General features: G+C 34.0%; 1 protein-coding gene across 29 annotated transcripts in view; it reads left to right on the top strand.

Moving 5' to 3' along the window:
* The window catches only part of Zbtb20 (zinc finger and BTB domain containing 20), an 865938-nt gene that overhangs the window by 265640 nt on the left and 577864 nt on the right, over positions 1-22434 (top strand). The gene's annotated exons all lie outside the window — the stretch shown is intronic.

The following is a 22434-nucleotide window of genomic DNA, read 5'->3' as shown; positions in this document are numbered from 1 at the left end:
TAGACTTTTTGGTGGTAGAAATTGAGCGCAAGGTGGAAAATAATTTTTTTCTAAACTTCAGGTTTAATTTAGCCTCCCAGAATTTGAAAACTGATGAAGATTAGAACATTTTCAGGTAATATCTGTATTAGCTTTCCTGTCACCAAGACATAGTACTCAACATATAAGTTAAGTACCCATAACTTAAAGGAAAAGTTTAATTTTGCCCATTGATGCAGATGTTTTCAGATGTTTGTTGCCTTTGTTTGTGGCCTTCAGGCTGCAGTTAGATCCCATCTTCCAGGTGGACATATTTGACCTTTAACTGACTACTAGTTTTCTTTCTTTATTAAATAAAAAAAATTTTTTTAAGTACATATTTTTAGTACATAATGATTATGTTCATTGTGGTTAGCTGGTACATGTATACAACACATTTTAATTCTTTTTATGGCTTCTATTTCTCCCCTTCCTTTTTCCTCCCTCTCTCCTCCCTCCATGTCTTGATCCCTTCCTATTTGTGAAGAACCTATCTCCTTGTTTTCTATTATCTTTTTTTTTACTTTGTTCTTTAAAATTTTTATCCTTTAAATTTCTCATATAAGAAAGAGAAACCATGTGATATTTAAGTTTGTGTGTGATTTACTTCACTTAGCATTATGGTCTCATCCATTTTCCAACAAATGATTCAAATTTATCCTTCTTTATGGCCAAATTATACTCCATTGTGTATGAATACTACTTTATCCATTTGTTTATTGATGGATATATAGGACACTTCCAGAATTTAACTATATTAGTTGTGCTGTGGCTGTTAGTTTTCCAGGTCCACATCTCTGCCACTGGTTCTCTGGTCTCCCTTTTCTATCCCACCATTTCTTGCTTTCTCGGTTAGTGGTCATGTCCTGTATACTATGTGGTTGGTCACCTGCAGTGTGATCCAAAGTAGCTTAAGTTCCCTCAGAGAGCAAAGTCTGAGGCATTGGATTATCTGTTACTCTTTCGTAGTATTTACCTCTTTTGAAAAAAATATACAATAAATATTATATTGATATATCTTCTGGTAGATTATAAACTCCCTAAAAGCAGATTCAGAATTTGTTCTTGTATGTATGTGTCTCACAATGGACAGTACAGCACCTTATACTACTCATACCAATCAAGTGCTTAATAAACGTTTATTAAAGCTAATTAATAGACGTCATTCTAGGCAGTGGAAAAAACATTGTATTAGTTATGCTGCTTTTTGTTTCTAAGAGCTTTTATAAGATAGATTTAATGATCTCAAAATGTTAAACAATATTGTAGCTTATTTTTCTTAAAATTTCCAATATCTAATTGCTTAAACCTCAAATTTAAGATTATTTCACACTATTCAAAAAATTATACCACTCATCTGAAGTGGTAATGTAAACAAGCTTCTTATCTCCATAGGTAAGAACTTCAGATGTCAATTGATGATTTGCTTGAGATTGTGTATAGAAACCTTCCCTTTTCTTGTGCTTGTATGAAAGATATAATTTATTTCTCATGATGTTTTGGTGGGGAGGAGGGAAGGGTCAGGATATAGTCACAGAATGTTTCAGTTGGAATGTGGAAACTTTATCTAGCCCCATATTTCTCATGAGTACAGTGAAGCCTGCATAGATGGAACAGGTTTATCCAAGGGTCCCAGTGGCCTACCAGTGGAATCATATCTTCTAATGATGAGATATCTTTTTTTTTTGGCTTAAATTCTTTTATTGGTACATTTTAGGTATGCAATACATTTACATTTATCTTTGGGTGCTTGTACCTGTACATGATGTATCTTGGTTCTTATTTTTTCCCCATTACCTGTGCGCTCTTCACCCCTCCGCCCTTCCCTATTTACATACTTCATTTCCATTTCTTTTTCTTTTCTCATAATTTTTCCTTTCCATTCTTTCCTTTCCCCATCTCCTCCCACCACCCCTACCCCTTTGGACCTTTTCCTGTTTCAAAGTATCACTTATTAGTTATTAATCCTTTTAGTCCTTATTTACACTCTCAGTTTCTCACACTAGAGAAACTTCAGTATTTACACGTGTGTCTTATTTATTTCACTTAAGAGAATGCCCTCAATATGCATCCATTTAGCTATAAATGACTCTAGTTTCTTGTTCTTTATGGCTGAGTAGTACTCCATTTTATAAAAAAACCACATCTTCTTTATCCAGTTTCGTTGATGGACAGTTGGGCTGTTTCAAAGCTTTAGCTATTACAAATTGTGCTGCAATAAACATGGGTACACATATATCACTGTGGTATGATTCTTTTAATTCTTTTGGGAAAATACCCAGCAGGGAAATAGCTGGGTCAAATGGGACCTCCAGCCCTAGTTCTTTGAGGTATCTCTACATGATGAGAAATCTTTCACTATAACCTACTAGCACTGGATGGACAGGTACACCAAAGAGCAAAGAAGTCCAATAAGAGTATTTCAAATAATGAATTCTTCCAGAGATTAGACTCACTGAGTTTTAAATAATCTTGTTTCCCTTATCATTTGAGATTATCATGTCCTATAATTCATCAAGTCTGAAAACATGCTTATAATGTTGGAGATGTATAAATTCTTTCTTCTATAAAATGAGTGTGATTTAACTTTTTAAAAATATTTTACATTTGAATATATGCTTGTTTGTAATTTAAAAATATAATTTGGTTGGGAATGTAATCATTGTTAGTTCTTGAGATAATTTTTCAAGTTCTGGGATGTGTTAAGGGTTACTATAAATTTAGGCAAAAACTTTGGACAAATTCTTTTATTTTTATTTTTATCCTGTTTGATTCTAGAATCTGATGAAGAATGATAGTCTTGAAATGTCTGACCAACGTTGTTTGTACTTCCAAAACTTTAGCGAATATGATATATATAAATTTTACTTGCATTTCTATCTGTTTGATGGCACAGGTTTCTGGAAATGCATTTATTATCTACTTTCTTGCCCCTTCATGTGTTATTGTTATTGTTCCCCAGAAGCAGGTGACATGTTTCTGGCTCTTTTACTCCAATTTTTATTGGTATCTGTTGGTATGTTTCAGAACCAAGAATTAATAATAATTTTGTTTCTGGTAAGGAGAAATAAATTCTAATAAAAACCCCACCTCCAATTACTTAGAGTGGTCCATTTGCGTCTAATCTCAGCTACTGAGGAGGCTGAGGCAAGAGGACTGTAAATTCAAACCCAGCCTGACAATTTAACAAGAGCCTGCTTCAAACCAAAATAGAATATAAAAAGGGCTGGGATATACCTCTGTGCTCCCTGGTTTTAATCACCAGCGCCACAAAAACAAAAAAACTCACTGACCAAAAACAAGTATAAACTCTTAACAAAAACTAAAACTAAAACAAAACATTTATGTGAGCGTTCTCGTGAACAAACAAGTATGAAAATATTAGAGAAGGTTCAAAACTTTAAGTAAATGGCATATATTAGAATAGTTTTAGACTTCTGTGGCTTTTCTGAAGAATATCTGAAGTTGTGTTGGCAACGCAGGAGCAACTAAACTCCAGTATAGATACCTCGGGGAGGAGGATTCCTACAGTCAGTCAGCCCTCTCTCAGATTGACTTTACTAGGTCAAAGGCTGCTAAGCTCTTTCACAGCTTCCCTATAGAATCCCAAGGCTTCCCATAGGGTACTTTTGTCCATTGACAGCTACAAAATTATTGATGTTGTAATAGGATATTGAGCATATTGATTGATGTTGTAATAGGATATTGATGTTGTAATAGGATATTAAACCATCTTGCTGGCATCCATGAAGTACAAACTGTGAAAGTCTAACATTATAGGTAATTGAAGAACAAGAATAGACCAGAAAAAAACATTTGTACATTTCAAAAATAAATGTCAGAGCTCCCCAAGTTTTGTGAGAGACATAACAGAAGCTTAATGAGCCCTAAACATAATAAATTTGAAGGAAACAGTACCTAGGATCATCTTAACGAAAGTGTTGAAAGACACAAATTACACTTTATTCAGAATTGAGTTGTTGAGACAGTATAATGTCCTGTGTGTACGAACATGCTTTTTAAAAAATGAGTTCGAAATTAGACACAACATTTAAGTATGTAACCTTTAGAGTTTCCTTTCATCAATCTCTGCCTTATATCAACTCATCTGTTACCTTAAGTCCATTTCCTTTCTTCGAGCATCATTTTCTACCTTTATAAAATGGTCCTAAAATTGAACATGAAACAAATTCACATGACTAACATACAGATTAAATTAGATAATAAATGCAGAACTCTCAGCAAAGCACTTAGCGGTAGCTAAAAAATGATAATTGTAACTTTTCATGAGTGTTTTTGCTAACTTGGGCCTCTTTTTATTTCTCATTATTATAAATATTTTACTTTCTCATAATTGCTTTATTTGTGTTTGATGTCAACATTTGGGGTCTTTTAAAAAAATAAACCGTTTTAATATTTTCCATGGTCTTCTTTTTATAAAATATACCTTACCTAGTTTTTGAAGGTTTATTAACATTTCCATTTAAATGTGTTTCGGATGGTAGTGTGTGTGTGGGTGTGTGACAGAGAGAGAGAGAGAGAGAGAGAGAGAGAGAGAGAAAGAGAGAAAGAGAGAGAAACCGAGACCATGAACCTGGTCTGCTGACCAGCATGAGTTTGCTTCTGCACAGGCACGATCTGCAGAACTTCATTCTTGAGGAATGTGCCCAGGAAAAAGTCAGTACTCACAGACTCCTTGATGGGTAAGGAGAAGAGATACATTTCCTCCAGGGACTTGGTTTTCATGTCCTTGACCAGCTGGCCCAGCTTGGCAACAGGAATCCACTCCTTGTCCTCAGCCTTATTGCCAATCCCTCGCCCCTGCTGTGCCCTTGCCCATGGCCTTGAAGGCCACTGCCAAAGCCTCTGCAGAAGCCACCAGGTATCCCATGCCTGGAACCCCCGGGCCCTTTGGACTCCTCTGCTGCCCAGTGTCGTCATGTTTTCCCAAGGAAGAAGCAAACTATTAATTAGAAATTTATTTTATATTTGTGATTGCTTATAGACTTAATTATTAAAAACCTATTTTGTGTTTTCTACTAACTGTGTTGTATTGTTTAAACTTTCTTAAGATCCTTCACCCTTTTATTAGGTTAAAATTTGTACATTTCAGTTTAATTTTCAACCAAAAGCAATTACTTTTATAAATATTTAATAATACCATTTTAATAATAATATTTGACCCTTGTTAGTACCTCTATCCTATTTTCAAACCATATAAATTCCTTAAACTACTTTATCTTCAATTATCCCTGTCCAGCATAGTGCTTTCTGATATTTTATATTCAGCTTATTGTTATGTCCCCTTTAATAACTGAGATCGTTTAATGTTTTATACGAAAAATTTATTTGAAAGTTCCTAGGTGGTGCCCCCAAAGGGCATATGATCTATGGAATATATAACTCCCAACCTGTTAGATGTCCAAAACACTGAGTTCGTGTTTTCTAAAATCAAAGCATGAATTCTAGGAACAATGGAGGTTAAGAGTAAAAAAAATTTATTGAGAGAAAGATCGCTTCTAAGAGAGACAGAAGGGGGACCCGGAAAGTGATTTGCCTGCCTACCAAGCTTCTCACAGGTGTTTTGTTGAGCAAAGCTACAAGGTGAGGTGGGTTTAATGTGGGACAAAACTATAGTCAACCATTAAGATTAAAAGTATAGTCACTTAGGAAACATTGATCAATGGGAAATTTTAAGGTGGGTATGAGGTGGGACAAAACTATGGTCAGCCAATAAAATTACAACAAGTATAATCGGTTAGGTAATATTGATTAGATGGGGATCAAATGGCGAAGCAAGTCAGGAAGCAAGCGTACAAGGAAGCTACAAGGATTTCCCAGGAAGGAATGGCCTCTGAAGGTTTTGGTCACACACCCCCCCCCAAAACAGGTGACTGATATTTATTTAGAATGGTAATCACTGATGTTCATCCCTAGGGGAAGTATGTGGATGTAGTCATTCCTCTTTTTCTTGAATCCTGGCCTTCATGGAAAATGCTTTTTGTCACAACTGCCTTCTGTACTGAGGGCCCAGCCCTGCATAACTGTCTTGTAATATTTTCTAACTAGCTTTGCTATCTACTGGTGTATGTTGGAGCTCACTCATGTTGACTGGAAAGAACTGATAGCGTCCCTTTCTTTCCAACTCCTTTCAGTAACACCATGTTTGTAGTTTGCAGTTGGCTATGATGGAGGTATTTACACCACTGAAATTTGTAAAAACTACAAATCCATTTTTATTGTTGTTTGTTTTTTAGGAACCATTAGTTGAATAGTTTCAATAACACCACTGTCTCAGTTACCTTATTTCCAATTTATTTTTATCAAATCCTTTATTCTGTATTAAATTTTGTATGTATATAGAGTCTGCCAAAAATGTATACACACTTCAGGAAAAGAAAAACTGGTAGAAATATTTTAATACCAAATTTAACAAGACATCATGAGATTAGTACAAGTTACCTTTGGCCTCTACAGTTACAAGAAGTGCTCAAAGTAGTGGCCATTAGCTTGTAGACATTTATTAGTAAGGTGAACTGCTGCTTGGATAACGTTGGTCATTGAGATTGTTTCACATACATTTTCAATTTCTTTCTAAGGGCCGATAGTATAGCAGGGTTTTCTGCAATATATTACATCTTTTAGGGTCTACCAGAGATAAAAGTCTGCAGATGTCAAATCAGGAAACCATGCACCTTGTGCATGTTTTTCTTTTGCTGAAGTATGTATACATTTTTTTGGCAGACACTGTATATTTATAAGTGTGTGTGTGTGTGTGTGTGTGTGTGTATTTCTTTTGATGAAAGGCAATGAGTAAAGTCTTTGTCAATGTCTCAGACTGTACTGCATTATTTCCCCTTACCACTGTGAAGGTAATATTCTTTTGTTGTAGACGTTGTTATTAAGAAGTTACCTATCTCTTTAGTTAAATTTCCTTTGTAAATAATCAAGCTTTCCTCTTTGTCTTTGACATTTGTAAAAGTTCTGGACTGTTTGGCTCTCAGATCTCACTTTTTTGTCTTACTGTGCTTGGCTGTCTTTTAAGAAAGACACTGCAAGTTGACTTTCTGATGCTCCCAAGTCAGTTATCTTCTGGCTAGGTTTGGCCAGTGGGAATCATTGATAATTAATTACTGCAGATGGTTGGAGGAAAGGAGAAATGAAAATATTTCTCTTTTGTTGGCCTTGAGTAACATATCCAATGACAACTATCTGTCTCCCATGTCCCCAGCTACTGCTGTTCTTGACCAAAAGGACTTCCCATTTCTCCTTTCCCCTCTTTGATACTACTAATTTCTAACTTTTGTCACTGTTTCTTGGTATATTAGCCCCTTCTTCTACTGTGTATTTTACATTGTCTTTCTTTAGTCTGAATGGTTTATGTTTCGCTGAGTGGATCCTGAATGATGTAGTGTTACTGATTTCGTTATTCTGTGTCTAGGTTTAGATTTATTTTATCTTTTCTGAGACCTGTGGTTTACTCGTATGGGATTTTATATCTTTCATCAACTCTGAAAGAGATCCCTTATCACTTCAGATATTTTCTTGTCACTGTTCTCATTATTCTCTCAAATTATTGGGTGTGTTTTAGAGCTTTTGTTTTGTCCTTCACTTTCCTAATATTTTTAATATTATCTTTAGTTTTCCTTTTATTCTGGATAAATTCCTTGGAATTTTTTTCAGTTCAGTGATTCTTCCATTAGCTCTATATACTGTGATGTAGTCCCATTTTAGTATTAATTTTAATGACATTTATGTCTATAAATCTTTTTTATTAAATCTTCCTTTTTTCTTATTTGTTTCCTTTGTCTTTCAAAAAATTCTCATTTTTAACATTGTGTTTCTTTAATATCTGAGGTTAGTATTCTGTTACTTTAGTTTTTAAGATTATGCAATTCTCATATTTAACATTTGTATTTGATTTGGCTTTTGTGTCTACTGATTCTTTATGGAAGACTCCTCATGTGATTGACATTTTTGATATGGGAGCTCTTTTTTGTAATTTTCTTTCGCTGTGAAATTCCTACATGAATTAGGTTGTAGAAATGTCTAAAGTGAGTGTGTTTCTTCTAGGTACTCCTGGTATACTACTAGTACATCATTCTCTATTACTGCAAGCTTCTTTTGTGCACCTATGCTTCATTGGTTTTTGCAGAGTTGGATAATTCTCTAGATATTGTGGTACCCTTATAATGATGTTAAATGCCCCAGACCTGTATTCTTGGAATATAATTTCTTTTTCTGATATCAAATATTTTAAAAGTTTTGCATGTGTATATATTTTTATGTTATCTCTTTTTAATATAAGACTTCTGTATTTCAATAGGAACATTTCTGTGTGAATCTAGCTTGACATTTTATATGAAGGAAAAGATCATGCTCCTGCCTTTTACTTATTCTTTTTGCTTGAATGCCTTTTCTTCCAAGGCATTTCTGCCTAACTCACTTCTCCTTTATTTAAGATATTTACTTGAATGTGATCTTTTAGTAATTTCTTCACTGTTCACTCTTTGTAAAATTTGAACCCCATTTTCTCAATCCCAGCATTTACCTTGTTATTTCCATGCTTTGGTTTTAATTCCTGAGCATAGTTTATTATCATTTCATATATTTATTGTCAGTCACCATATAATAAAAACTATAATCACTATGAGATCAGGAAGCTCTAGCTACTTTGTTTCCTTCTAAATGCCTGGGACCTAGAAAAATACCTGGCACATAGTAAGGCACATAATGAACACTTTGAGTAAATAAATGAAATACTGTATTCCGTGACCATGTATTATACTCTTGATCCTGAACTAGGTAGCAATGATACACAAAAAATAAAAATTTACAAGATTCTAGCTTCATGAAGTTCATAGTCTAAGAGAATATAGATTATTAAAAAGCCAAATTATAAACCCTAGTGGAGAAAGGCTATGGATTCAAATGAACTTTTTTTTGGTACTGGGGATCGAACTCAGGACCTTGAGCTTCCCAGGCAGGCACTGTGCCACTGAGCTACATCCCCCGCCCTCAAATAAACTCTTGATGAGCTTTTTGGCAACAGGTAGCTATTCTCTGAAAAGTATGACAGCATGTAAGTACACATTTGCCTTTTATACTTCTACAGGTAGGACACAAAGAATAATATGCTATTACTTCCTCTCAGTAAAAAATAAAGTTCATAGCTACATTTATACAGGCTGAGTTTCCAATATAAAATCATTTGAAGAATGCTAAACCTTTAATATGTGTTTAAAGTATATTTCAGTTGATTTTTTTCCTAACGCTAATAGTAGCAATTATTTTATTTGTAAGAGGGGAGGGCTTTGTCATCTAAGGGAAAAGCTAATAGATTTCTTGGCAGTTTTTCTATCATGTTGAAATCTTTGCACATTTTCTGGTTGTGATATTCCCATAACTCTGTCTTACACATTTTATTAGAACTTATTGTTCCTAACAGTTACTTACCAGTGTTTTTTGTCTTAGAATCCTTGTTTCTCCAAATATTTCCTGCCTAAAGTGTCTGAACATGGACTTTTGGTCAAATTATGTATCTGTATTGCTGCATACATTGACTAGCCAATTTAAAGGAACTAATTTATAGTGAACCCTTTCTCTCAAATCCTATATTTTCTCATTAAACCAGTTTAGGAACCCTGTTTTTAGGTAAATCTCATCATCTCCAATATGTTGGATCTGAATAATAGGGGAGTATGTAAGTTTCTCTAGAACACATACTTAAGCTGCAATTCAGGCATAAAATTTCTGTTCAGAAGTGGTTGCTATGGTTGTACTTCCCTTTCTTTTTCTCTATATTTTACCTTCAACTTATTATTCTTCAGAAATTTTCTTGACTTACATTTTAATTAATACAGTTTACAATAAAAATATTGTATCACCAAGGTTTCCATGTAGTAAAAACAGTTAGAATGAAGAAAATGATAGGACTAGTTGTTACTTACTTAATTCTACAGTCTCTTTTGATGAGATTCTGCAGCTCTGATCTCATATTTAGGTAAATACTCTACTAAAGGTTTAGTATGTGTTATATACTAAGCTAGTCCCTGTGTATGGACTGCTGCACAAAATAATGTGTCCTCTATGAAGTATAAAATTTGGTTGGAAAGGGAGAGATAATAAACACTAAAAACAATAATCCCACCACTAATTCAAATTGTCATAAGAGCCACAAAGAAGAAAAATAATGGAGAAATCTCTCTAGGACGTCTCTTTAAGAGAGTGAGGGAATCATATAAGTGGTTAGGAACTGCAGAACTATTTTAGGTAACTCTATTTTGTAGTTTAAACTTTGTGAGTTATCTGTTAGTGTGGATTTACTCATTCATTGTAGGACCAGACTAAGTAGGCTTTCTAATCTGGTGTAAACAGCTGAAGCTTAGATTCTCATTAGTTTTCCACAGATTAATAGGAAAAGCAAAGGGTAAAATATACAAAAATAAATTGGAAAGTTACTCTTTTTGCAAATTTGGAAGAAATTTGTTTAGAAATGTGAATTTCCTTAATCATAACGAATAGATGAATAAGTTCATTCAGTTTTATTTGAACTGTATTTAAGGCATATCTACTACATATTAGATGATATATTAACAAATACAATTATAATGATTAATAACATAAAACCCTTGTCTTCAAGTTTAGTCTTAGGTGAAAGACAACTGCAATGCAGGGTGCTGGTTATTGTGACAGGATTAGGCACAAAAGATTAGATAAGGTAACATATAAATTAAGATCCCAGCGATGTGGACAAATAGGTCAGTAGAATTTTCACATTTCTTGGGAAGACATCATGAATTTCAATCATCATGACTTCAAATTTATACTATTTTTATTATGTAATGTTAAATGCTTATTTAAATTTCAGTTTTTAAAATTTCAGTTTTGGTAATTTTGTTTAACAGCTCTTTAAATTTTAATTACAAAGATGTCAAGTTTAAATAAGATTTTATTTATTTATTTTATCTATGTAAATAGCAAGAGGTATTTTCTTAGTTCACTGTGAATTGTGGATTATAAGACAAACAGACTTATTAACATTTAGTGTATTATAGGTCCTGTTTCAGCCAAAAGTTGAAATTCATCATATTTACACACAAAAGTTAACAATGTATGTATGTATGTATGTATGTATTTAGAGACGGGTTCTCATTCTGTAGTTCAGGCTGGCCTTGAACTTGCTATGTCGTTCAGGCTTGCCTCAAACTCACAGTGATCCTCCTGTTTCAGCCTTCCAATTGATGGGTGGCTTACGCCACCATGCTGGGATAATTGTTTCATTTTCATTATTAGCCACCAATACTAGAAAATTCAAATTTAGCAATTTTAAAATATTATAAACTCAGTTTTTATATATTTTTAGCTTCACTATAGTAGTTGTGATGAAAGATCTAAACAGAGCAATTATTCCTTTGAGGTATTTATCTTATTATTGTCTTTCCCTTTTTATTGTCCTTTTTCTGTTTCTAGATCACAGAGTTGATTAATAGGTAACTGTTACTTCTTAGACTTCCCTTTTTATGATAGAGAGATAGTTTTTTTCAGCATGAAACACTAAATCAAGCTCAATAATTTATAAAAATAAGCAAAGTTAACAAGTGTTTCAAATCTACTTTAAGAAACTGACCTTCTTAGTCTTCATAGAACTCTCTGTTCAGATAAATCACAGAAGTTAGGACACCTCAACTTTTGAAAATAAAATTGGCTTTATTGGTTACTGAAGTAAATAATATATTAAAAATATAAAAACACTAATAGCAACATAATGATGATAAGCTACCCAGGTCTCTGTTGGGTCCAAAAAAATATATAATGAAATAATTTTGGATAACATAGTATCAGTGTCTTTTCTTAAAGTATGTCAAACTAAAAATTTAGAGTACTTAAAATGTTCCTTAGGATGCTTATGCAATATAGTGGAAATGTTGTTTACTCTAAATTTAGGTTCAGAATTCTTTTTAAGGAATCATTGTTTCACATGTCCAGGTGAAGCCTTTTTCAATGCCCTGTGTGAACTAGCTAGTTAGATTTTTAATGGTTCATCCTTAGTTATACCCAGTCAATAGGGAGGGAAATGACCTTCCCTGTACTTTGTAAGATAGAGTTGGACCAATTATATTCTCATTGGAGAACACAAGTGTGTCAAGATATATATATATATTCTATAGCATGTCTTCATCTGCAATGGTGCTGATAGTAAATTCACTCCGTATGATCCAAACAACTCTAGGGATCATATAATCTGTGTGAAAGTCTGAAGACACACAACTTAAGATCTGTGGTGTTCCTCAAATCAAAACAGAAATGAACATTAGAAAAAATATCAGTATGCATTCATTTCTCACTTTAAAGGCATGAGAGAAAAACTGACAGTAACATCTTTTATTTATATTTGCAAACTTTATTTTACATGGGAGCTGAGGTCATATGTAGGTTCTCTTTAGGACACATGAGGAGATGATACTGCCCACAGCAATTGCATAGGGAGCCCATGACACCTGGGTCTGACTTCAGTTGAGTAGCTACATTTAGATTTTTTTCCTTTTCCTGATTTTTTTTAGTCAAATATGGAAAATGATCTTTCATTTTCACCAAGAAAAGTTGGGTACTATTGCTGCACATATTATTTAGACCCTACTGGCTTTCTCTTCAGTAGTAGAAATGGTGCTTTAAAAATATCAGCTGGGATTGTTATTGTGGCCATTACTAATGTTTCTTATTTCAGAAATGCTATGTGAACAACCCACACAGGACTGGCTATCAATTAGTCTTTACCTCATTATTGCTTGCTTAGGTCAGACCCTAAGGTTCCCTGATTCCTGTTGAGAAAAAAAAAAAAGATGTTTGTGGCTAGCATTCATTTAATTTAACATAAATACACTCTCTGAAGCTGAATCAAGTCTGACTGGTTTTCAATGTGAAAATAAAATATAAAAACTATTCTTGGATTTATTTCTAAATAGAATTTGTCTCCAATCTTAATGTAGAAAAATGTATATGATGATTAGTATTTCACATCATGCATAGGAATGCTGTATTTTCTAAGATTTTACAGTTTCAGGCCAAAATACTATATTTATTATTTTGCTATATTTTATAAATGGACATACAACTACTAAAGCCAGAATACTATAAATAGTGTGATATCGTTTGTTACCAAAGACTATCCATCTATTAGAGTAGTGCAAAAATAATAATAAAAAGATACTTCATGGCAAGATTTGGAGGTGAAATGGGGAGAGTAACTCACAAATTATCTTATGGTATATGCTAAAGGTCGAAAACACCTCAGGTGAATGTTCTTGGGATAAATGAGGAATTGGTTAAAGAGAGACATGTTCTCTTTTCATACAACTTTTTGTGTGTTTGTTTGATTTTTCAGGCTGAGTCTTGCTACATACTTCAAGCTGGCCTTGAACTCACTTTGTAGCCCAGGCTGGCCTCTAACTCTTGGGAATCCTCCTGCCTTAGCCTCCCTCCTGAGTACTGGGATTATAGACATGCTCCACCAAGCCCACCTCTTTTCATAGGACTTTCACAGTACTCATAGTTCTCTTCTAGCAGATGTTTACTTTATTACAGAGGTACCATACTAATTCTTTTACATGACCATTACGCTGATCTGTATAACCAACCCTTTAAAGTATGTAATCTGATCACTGTTTTATACACAGGAAAAATATAACTTGTTCAAAATCACAAATTGAAGAGGTTCACCTGGAATTGTATTCCAGGACTGTCTGATGGCAAAAGCTAATCACTTTAACCATCACCCTACCTCATAACTCAGCTGCTACCCAGAGCTCCATGAACATGGTCTATGGATCATTGATGACATAAATAGCTTTTCTTAGCACTTGTCACCACTTAACAATGCTGACTCCATCCACCTCAGCTCCATAACTCTCCTGGGCCACTGGCTTCAGAGAGGCAAAGTTTATAGTTACAGGACACAAAGAAAATGGCCTGCTATTGAGAGGATCTTTGTGCTGTATTATTTTTATCTGTACAGAAAAAATAAATTATGCTACCTGTTATTCTTTCTCTGGGGATGTTGCCAAATCAGTCTCTTCAGGAAGGATTAACAAGCAACTAAGTTGTTTATTTTGGTTGCCAGTTATACTAACCTTTAATGACTGTGCATGTGTTTTATGTGGCCATAGATAATATGAATCAGTCTTAAACATCTAGTGTCCTAGATTGGATCAATACTCCTTAATACTTCATGTTCTATTATGTTTCCACTAACAAAAGGTAGATTACATAAGGAAAATCTTATTTACTTAGACAAATTTACTAATACATTTTCCTGGAATATAAGATTTTGCTCTTTAACAGAATAAATCTGCCCTGTTTTCTTGCTTTAATGCCTACTAGATCTCCCACAAATGCCTTGAATTTTATTATGTTTATATCTTTATATGAACTATATGTACATATTTTTAACACTTTTAAATCATTAGAGCTATGTGAGCAAGACCTGTCCTAATTTATCTTTTAAGCAGATCACAGTGCCAAGCATAGCATCTTGCACTTAGTAGCTGCTTATTGAATGTTGTTGGCTTTGTGAATAAATTACTTTGTACTAGACTGAACAGATTTTCAGTCCTAAATTTTGCCATCATTTTAGTTTGAATAATTAAAGAAGTTTTGCTAAGATGATTAAACATGTGTTATTGAATTACTAGTGTAGATTCTAGAGCAGTGGGGTAAAAAGACCTTGCCTACATCCTTAGGAGGGAACAGTGAGAGTGTTTTTCATTGTAGGTATATTCAGTAGCTTTTATGGTAATTGAATTAATTTATTTCCCTTGAGAAGATTAATGATTTTTATGTAATGATTTTTGTAACTTCTTGCTTTTAACCCTACCTTGCCAACTAAAAATTTCCTTTAATAAAAGTAATATTTATTGTACAGAATTAACTATGAAAATAAAAACTAAAACTAATGAAGAGAGACAAAGATAGTCACTACATCCTTGTGAAGGGAACAACCCAAGAGGAAGAGATGACAATCATAAATATATATGCACCAAATATGAATGCCCCCAACGATACAAAACAAATATTAATGGACATAAAAAACCAAATAAGCACTAATACAATGTAGTGTGGGACCTCAATACCCCACTATCGCAAATAGACAGATGATCTAGACAAAAAATTAACAATGAAATTCTAGAACTGAACCAAGCCATTCAACAAATGGACTTAATACATGTTTACAGAGTGTTCCACCCCACAAAATCAGAATACACATTGTTTTCAGCTGCGCACAGGTCATTCTCCAAAATAGACCACATGCTAGCTCATAGGACATGTCTAAGTAAATGTAAGAGAATTGAAGTTACCCCCTGTATATTATCAAACTGTAGTGCAATAAAATTGGAGATCAATAACATAAGAAACCACAAAATCTAAATAAGAAAGCCTAAAAGTATAAAACTTTAAGAAGAAATTATAAGGGAAAATATTTATGAATTCAGGGTAGGCAAGAACTACCTAGGATACAAAAAACATGATGTATAAAAGAAAAAAATGATAAATGAGATTCTATCAAAATTTAGAACTTTAAATGACATCATTAAAATGAAAAGTAGTCCTTAAACAGACCATATTTACAATGCATATAACCTATGACCAGAATATATAAAGAATTCTTAGAGCTCCTTAATAGACAACCCAATTAAAATGTAGACATAAGATGATAAATAGCCAGTATAGCACAAGGAATGGTGTGCAACTCTAGAATCAGAGAAATACTAATCAGTACAATAATAAGATTGAATTATACACTCATTAGGGAGATGAAGTTAAAAGTTTTAAAAGCCTTGTGATGACTTTTTCTTTTTGTTGGATTCTCCCCCTTTGCATTTAATTTGTCATGCCCAATGGATTCATTCTGCTGGACTTCCTAGGGTTGTGATACTCATTGTCTTTTCCTAGGGTATTGTCTAAAATGTTTGGAGTGCTGGTTTGGTATTCATGAAGTTCCTGAGGTGCTGTTTATCATCAAAGTATCTTATTTCTCCATCAGTTTTGAAAGATAGTTTTGCAGGGTACATCAATCTGGGTTGGAGGCTGTTTTCCTTTAGGGCTTGAAATACATCACTCCAAGCTCTTCTTGCCTTGAGGGTTTGCATTGAGAAGTCTGCTGTGATTCTGTTGAGCTTTCCTTTGTATGTGATTTGTTTCTTTTCTCTCACTGCTTGTAGAATTTTGTTCTTCTGTTGGATTTCTGGAATCCTAACTATTATATGCCTATGTGTAGATTTTTTTTTTTTATTAAGGCTAGCTGGAGTCCTATATGCCTCCCTTATCTGTATGTCAAGTTCTTTTCCCCTCCTTGGGAAGTTTTCTGCCATCACTTCTGTGGAGAGTTTTTTATGTCATCTGCACTTTCTCCTGTTTCTTCATTGACTCCAATCAGTCTTATGTTCTTCTTCTTTGCATTGTCTAGCAGCTGCTGGATTGATTTCTCATGTTCCCTCATAATTTTCAAACAATTTCTCTTTTCTTGGTCACTAATTGCAATCTTATCTTCTATATGTGAAATTCTATCCTCACATTGGTTCATTCTGCTGCGCAGACTTTCAATGGAATTTTTAATCTCTTGGAAATCTGTTTGTATCTGTTTTATGAATTCCATTTGTTTCCTATGTTGGGATTCCATCATGTTCCCTTCAAGTTATTTTCATGTATGGAAATAAAGGGTTGGGGTTAACTTTTTATAAACGGATACCAGGTGTTCTAGTGCCATTTGCTGAAAACACTATCTCTTCCTAGGCTCTTGAATTGAATTTATAGTCTATAAAATGCTAATGTTAAATAATCTTTCAAAACTCAGTGGACTATATATGTGTGGTTCTATTTCTAGATTCTCTGTTTTGTTCCAATGATCTATATGTCTTTCCTTACACCAACACTGCCTTGATTACTGTAGCTTTAGAAGAAGTCTTAAAATTAGGTACTAAACATCTTCCAACACTGTTTTTGTTTTTAACTTTTCTAGGTCCTTTGTACTCCTACATAACTTTTAAATTTCAATATCCAATTCTTCATTTATAGCAAGTATACACAGACCAGAACTTTTATATATACCTCATGTTTTCTAATCCTGCTAAATTCAGTACAAGTTCTAGGGGCCCTTAGAGATTTCTTAGTATTTTCTTTGTAGATGATCATTTCATCTACATATAAAGATTTTGCTTCTGCCATGCCAGTCCTATCCTAGTTGTATCATTTTATTGCCAGACTATTTTGGTGGGGACTAGGTTTCAAAGTTTAATGGACAGATAAAGAGTAAGCGTATCTGCCCTTGTTTCCCACCTTAAGGAGAAAGCATTGTATCTTTTCCATTCATATAAGGTGTTCTCGCTGGAAGTATGGAGTACATGTCTTTAATCTGTTGAGAATTTCTGTTCTACTTCTATTCTCCTGATAGCTTTTACCATGAACAGCTGTAGAATTTAGTCCAATACTTTTTCTCCAACTAGTGACAGGATCATATGGCTTTTTCCTTTCCTCTGTTAAAATGATGACTTTTGGGGGTGGATCATCCAATGCTGAACCAACACTGCCATCCCTATAACAAAACCACTTTCTACATCCTGCCAGATCTGACTTCTAAGAGTTTGTTTTGTTAAACAAATTTCTATCTATGTTCATACTTTTTTCTTCTATTATCTTTATCCAGTTTTCGGATTAGCACAATGTTGAGTTCCTAAAATGAGAGGAGAAGTGTTCCTTCTTTTTTCTGCTTTAATTGTTTGATACAATTTATCAGTTAAAATGTTTATGAGCCTGCTATTGTCATATAGGTAGGTTTTCAAGCCAGGAATATACTTTCTTTAATAGGTGCTATTGAAATTTTATATCTCCTCCAGAGTTAGTTTCATTAATTTGTCTTCCAAGTTACTTCTTAGAAGTTGTCAAATTTATTTCAAAAAATGATTTTTGTAATATGCCTTCTATATCCTTTTAAATTCTGTAAAATCTGCGGTAATGTCTCCTAGATCTTAATATTGTAATTTAAAAAATGTATAACTGATATTGTGTAACAGGAAGAAAAGGTCTAAAAGAGCAGAGGAATTGGGAGGTGTACGGGAAAGGAAAGAGGGGAAGGAAAAAAATGTGAGAGGAGGAAAAAAATGGAAGCAGGGTCTTTGCAGGTGGGGGGGCGGTGATGGGAGGGCAGGGGAAAGGGAAAAAGAAATAAGAACCAAGGGACTCATGTAGTGGTACAGGATCCCAATGATGAATATAACTGTATTTTATACCTAAAATGTATCAATAAAGTTAATGGGAAAAAAATAAATAAAATGCTCACCATTAAATGTTCACCATGAAAAAAAAGAAAAGAAAAGAAAAAAAAGAAACCGCAAAACCCCCACAAACACATGGAAATTGAATAACACCCTCCTGAACAACCAATGGGTCACAGTGGAAATTAAAGAAGAAATTTAGACAGTTTCTACAAGTAAATGATAATGCCAGTATAACATACAGGAATCTATGGACACAATGAAAGCAGTTCTATATGGGAAATTCATAGCAGTGAATGCCCATATTAGGAAAACAGAGAGAACTCAAATAACCTCATGCAGAACCTCAATCTCCTAGAAAAAGAAGAGCATAATGAATTCAAAGCTCGTACAAGAGGAAATTATAAGGATCAGGGCAGAAATTAATGCAATGGAGACCAAGAGAACAATACAAAAAATCAATGAATCAAAGAGTTGGTTTTTTGAAAGAGTAAATAAAATTGATAAACCTTTAGCCAACCTTATCAAAAAAAGGAAAGAACAGGCACAAATACATGCAATTATTAATGAAAAAGGTGAAGTCACAACAGATCCAACAGAAATCTAGAGGATTATCAATACCTACTTCGAGAACCTGTACTCCAGTAAAATGGAAAACACCGAAGAAATGGACAGATTCCTAGGTACATACAAATTGCCAAAGTTAAATGAAGAAGATACAGAAATTCTAAACACCCCAATAACAATGAGTGAAATTGAAAAAGTGTACTAAAATATTTACAAACAAAGAAAAGCCCAGGTCCTGATGGCTGGACTGCTGAATTCTACAAGATATTTAAATAAGAACTATCGCCATTACTCTTTAAACTCATCAAGGAAATTGAAAGGGAAGCAAGGCTTCCAAACTCATTCCTGGAAGCAAGTGTTACTTTGATTTCAAAACCAGGGAAAGACCCAGCCCAAAAAGAGAACTACAGGCCAATCTCCCTAATGAACATAGATGCAAAAATGCTCAATAAGATACTGGCAAACAGAATACAGAGGGTCATCAAGAAGATCATACACCCTGACCAAGTTGTATTTATCCCAGGGATGCAAGGATGGTAAATCAATAAATGTAATATACTGTATTAACAGAACCAAGGACAAAAACCATATAATCATCTCAATAGATGCAGAAAAAGCATTTGACAAATCTACACCCATTCATGATAAAAACCCTACAGAAAATTGGAATAGAAGGTCTTTATCTCAACCTCATTAAGGCCATCTATGAAAAACCAACAGCCAACATCATACTAAATGGTCAAAAACTGAAAACTTTCATGCTAAAATCAGGAAGAAGACAAGGATGCCCACTATCACCACTCCTGTTCAATATAGTTCTGGAAACACCAGCCACAGCAATTAGAAAAGAGGAAGAAATAAAAGGAATAAAGATAGGAAAGGAAGAAGTGAAACTGTCATTATTTGCTCACGATATGATACTTTACATAGAAGATGCAAAAAACTCTGCCAAAAGACTTCTAGACTTAATTGACAGATTCAGTAGAGTAGCTGGATACAAGGTCAGCACTCAAAAAACAATAGCCTTCTTATACACAAATAACAGAGTTACTGAGAGAGAAATTAGGGAAACAATTCCTTTTATAATAGCATCCAAAAAAATGAAATATCTAGGAATCAATCTAACAAAGGAAGCCAAAACCTCTACATTGAACACTACAGCACTCTGAATAAAAGAGATGTAAGAAGATATAAGAAAATGGAAAGACATCCCTTGCCCTTGGGTAGGAAGAACCAATATAGTGAAAATGGCCATACTTCCCAAACTACTATATAGATTTAATGCAATGCCAATTGAAATTCCAACAATATACTTCACAGAACTAAAGAAAACAATCCAAAAATTTGTTTGGAACCAGAAGACACCTAGAACAGCAAAAGCTGTTCTAAGCAACAGAGACATGGCAGGGGATATTACAATCCCCAACTTGAAACTGCACTACAAAGCTACTGTAATAAAAACAGCATGGTACTGGGAAAGAAACAGACCTGAGGATCAGTGGAATAGATTAGAAGATGCAGAAACAACTCCAGACATAGTCAGCCACCTCATCTTTGACAAAAGAGCCAACCATTTAATAAATGGTGTTGGAAAAACTGGATTTCAACCCGCCAGAGATTAAAACTAGACCCATATCTATCACCATGCACTAAACTAAGATCAGAGTTTATCAAAGATCTAAATATTAAAACAGAAACACTAAACTTGCTGGAAGATAAGTTAGGTAGAACTCTTGAAGACATTGATTGGCATAGGAAAAAACTTTATGAACAAAACCTCAGTAGCATGGGCACTAGCTCAAAGAATCAACAACTGGGATCTCATCTTATTTAAAAGCTCCTGCACTGCAAGCGAAACCATCAACAGAGCTAAGAGACAACCTACAATGTGGGAAAAATTTTCAGCAGGTGCACCTTAGACAAAGGGCTACTATCTGGAATATATAAACAACTGAAAAAAAATCAGACCCCCCAAATTCAAAGACCCAATTCAAAAATGGGCATCTGAAATGAACAGCCATTTCTCTGACAAAGAAGTAAAAACAGCAAATAAACATAGGAAAAAATGTTCAACATCCCCAGTCATTTGAGAGATGCAGATGAAAACCACACTGAGATTCCACCTCACCCCAGAAAGAATGGCTGCTATCAAGAAATCAACCAATAACAAATGCTGGCGGGGTTGTGGGGAGAAAGGAACCTTTCTCCATTGTTGGTGGGAGTGCAGACTGGTGCAACCACTGTGGAAGTCAGTATGGAGATACCTCAAAGAACTAGGACTAGAGGTCCCGTTTGACCCACCTATTCCCCTGCTGAGTATCTTCTCCAAAGAATTAAAAGAATCATACCACAGTGATATATTTGCACCCATGTTTATAGTGGCACAGTTTGTAATAGCTAAAACTTGGAAACAGCCCAAATGTCCATCAACTGGAATCTGGATAAAGAAGATGTGATTTTTTTATAAAATGAAGTAATACTCAGCCATAAAGAATGAAAAACTAGAGACATTTATAGCTAAATGGATGCATATTGAGGCCATCCTCTTAAGTGAAATAAATAGGACACACATGTGTAAATACCAAATAGTTTCTCTAGTGTGAGAAACTGAAAGTGTAAATAAGGATTAAAACAAATAATTGATAATTTGAAATAGGAAGAAAAGGTCCAAAGGGGTAGGGGAAGTGGGAGGGGAAGGAGAAAGGAAAGAAGGGAAATGGAAAATTATGAGAAAAGTAAAAAATGGAAACAAAGTCTATGTAAATAGGGAAGGGTGGAGGGGGTGAAGGGAGCGCAGGTAATGGGAAAAAATAAGAACCAAGATACATCATGTACAGATACAAGCACCCAATGATAAATGTAAACGTATTGTATACCTAAAGTGTACCAATAAAAGAATTTAAGCAAAAAAAAAGTAAAAAGAAAACTTTAAATACTGTATTCTTTGATCGTATCATTAAAATATAATCAGTCATAGTATTTTCGTGTATTCTTTCTGTTTCTTATCCATGATTTCATATTGTCCATACAATTGGTATTCTTCATGTTTATATGTTGTATTATTTTAGTACTATAAATTAGCATTTTTCTAAAAATTTAAATACTCTTTAATGGTAGCTAGTGAATCGTAAATATTCTTTTACATAGATGTGATATGCTTTTTTTTTTGGTACCGGGTATCAAACTCGGGACCTTGCGCTTCCAAGGCAGGTGCCGGAACCGCTGAGCTAAATCCCCAGCCCGTGATGTGCTTTTTAAAAGTATTTTGTATCATCAGACATTTAGGTTATTCATGTATGTCAGGTAGTTGTTGTAGAACTAAAATTACTGAGTAAAATTTTGAACCTTGAATTCTTGATACGTATTACTCGGTAACTTTCCAGATACTTTTTAACACTTCATTCCCCCATTAGAATTATAAATACTATTTTGTTGAACCAGCATCAAAAGATTATTATTTATATGTACATTTTAGCAAATATCAAGTAGACCTGTTGACTTTAATGTATTGCTAATAACAACTCTCCCTCTCTCCCTCTCTCCCCGTCTCAAAATTAAATATTTTGGTATAAATGAATTATAA

This window comes from Heterocephalus glaber, unplaced genomic scaffold, assembly GCF_053883595.1.
Source record: "Heterocephalus glaber isolate CG9 unplaced genomic scaffold, H.glaber_assembly_v1.0 deba00000122, whole genome shotgun sequence".
In the NCBI taxonomy this organism is placed as follows: domain Eukaryota; kingdom Metazoa; phylum Chordata; class Mammalia; order Rodentia; family Bathyergidae; genus Heterocephalus; species Heterocephalus glaber.
The sequence above is the reverse complement of the archived record's forward strand: the minus strand, read 5'-3'. Positions and strand labels throughout refer to the sequence as shown.